We start from the raw sequence: 2,389 nt of genomic DNA on the forward strand, positions 1-2,389 counted from the left end.
TAAATAAATAAATAAACAAACAAACATTTAAAAAAAAAAGAAATACAAGGATATGTTTCATAGCCAGGGTCTGTGAGTCTCACCTAAAAAGCTGCATGGATCATAGCTCAAGTTAATGAGCAACAGTTGAGTCCCAGTAGCCCAGCTAGTTTAAATTCTGTTAACCTTAATGTTGGGAGATGTGTTCCCAGGTTTTGGAGTGCATCACAGCTGAAACAAAGCTTTGAAAATAGCAAAGTTAGACCAAGATGTTTTTGTTAAAAACTCTGAGATAAAAAAAAAAAAAACAAAGAAGACAACCTAAAGTTTTAGAAAGGCACAGAGTTGAATGTGGAACTCTTTAAGGTCAGGGAACAAGAACAAAGCAGCCCAATTACTGGCTGACGTGCTCTCCTTGTTAGGTTTGGTTGATGACTAAAGGTGATTTTCAGTTTCTTATACCCATTTATGTCCTCAATCTCCTGATATATAAAAAAACTATCAATGAATGGATATGTACCCTAAAGATTTAAAGTAGAGCTGACTGATTCTTTTTCATATATAAAAGTTTAGGTTTGTGATTTTTTTAAAGATTCCTTATAAGATTACCTTTCAAGATAAGTAATAAATGCAGCCAGCCAGTAAGAGACCTAACAAGAATACCTTGCTTGCCACACGGTTAATCTGTATCAAGTTGCTTGGGTATAAATGTGTGTGGGGGTTCTTGGGATAATTTGTTTTTCACCTGTAACACATAAAATGCCTTATCAAGTGCGGGAGATAAAAACATGTTTTTCCTATAATCATTCACTTGAAGAACAGAATGCAACTGTTTGGACTCCTGTTTTGCCTGCAAGAGTCTGTTGGGGCATAAAAGCTGTGTGACAACATGAGCTAGAGGGGCGAGAACAGGGAAGGAATAAAGAGAACTAAGAATAGAGAAGGAACCCGTCAAGAGAGCTTATGAGAGCCTTTTTCCCTAACCCCCTCAGATAGAAAAATTTAGCCTCTCCGACTCCGCAGATTCCTGCCAAAGCCTATGCTGCTGGAAGCTGGCTACCCAGACAGCCGTCTATCTTACTCAAGCATGTGATGGCTTTGAACTCTGACTTGGGTAAAACTGTAAAGGATGGGTGTCTGGTCCAGGTCTTAATCTGGGATCCAGAGATTTACGGAAGGCCAAGGTCAATTATGAAGAGGCTATGTGGGGATTGGGCACAAACGCGCAAGAACTGCCATCAGCAGAACCACAGAAAATGTTTTAACAGAGGATGCGCATGCCCTGGAAAAGAGATGATGTCATTCTGGGGAAGGAACCCTCAGGAGGCCTGACCTTGATGGACCCTATGCAAAAAACAAGATAGAGGCAGACAGGGGGTGGACACATAAAATCCCAGCTGCTTTGAAACTTAAGGCAGGAGGATCACTCACACTCATGAGTTTGAGAACAACCTGGGCAACATAGCAAGAACCCCATCTCCAAAAGAGAAAAAAAAATTGCACACACACAGCCTGGTGTGGCTCAGAACCCCTTTCCCTTGGATGTTCTTTGATTTTTATATAGATGTAAGATAAAATAAGAGTTCTTAGGGCAAGGACATTCTGGTTTGGGTTAAAATAATTTTCTGATTGAAACCCTAAAAGACTTCTAAAATGCAAAAGCAAAAACATGCTTTGTAATGGAATGGTTCAATGGTACCCAAGAGAAAAGCACATTCTTCCTTCGCAACACCCTCTGTGAGCCTGGGAAACTGAGGCACACCCTCCTGACTGCCCTGTGTGCAAAAGCACCTTTGCCTCTCTCCTCACACACGCACAAACAGATTCAAGCACACATGCTTGCACGTAAGACAGCTGTCTTCTGAAGGCTGCATTTTCCAAACTAGGACCTGGCCCCTAGTAGCATTTTGAAACACAGAAATTTTTAGTACATGACCTGGTTTATTGTTAACTGAAGTTTAATCTTTGATAAAATATATACACCTTCTACACCTTTTCGCTTATTAAATAAGTTACTTAGTAACTCATTGGACAGTCATCTATGCTGGGAGAAGCTTGCAGATAAACGCTAAGTACAGGCGAGTGTGTCGAACTTGAAAGACACGAACATCTTCACTTCCGCACACGTGAGTGTGGCAGTCAGTCGTAACAGATACTTCCACTGACAGTTGCAGAGGGTGAAAATGTCACAGAGTCAGCAAATAATTCAGGAGCTATTAATCATACGAATGTGAAGACAAATATTAAAATACTGAATTTAAGTTCTAAAGTGCTGTCCGCCAGCTGGAGAATGTTCAGAATGACCTGTCTGTGATGGAGGAAGGTCATTGGTTAATTAAATAAAGAAGCTGCTTGCCCTCATAGGTTAAAACATAGGTGGGAGGAGTAAACAGAACAGAATATTGGGAGG

The sequence above is a fragment of the Microtus ochrogaster genome, linkage group LG5 (assembly GCF_000317375.1).
Source record: "Microtus ochrogaster isolate Prairie Vole_2 linkage group LG5, MicOch1.0, whole genome shotgun sequence".
Classification (NCBI taxonomy): Eukaryota; Metazoa; Chordata; class Mammalia; order Rodentia; family Cricetidae; genus Microtus; species Microtus ochrogaster.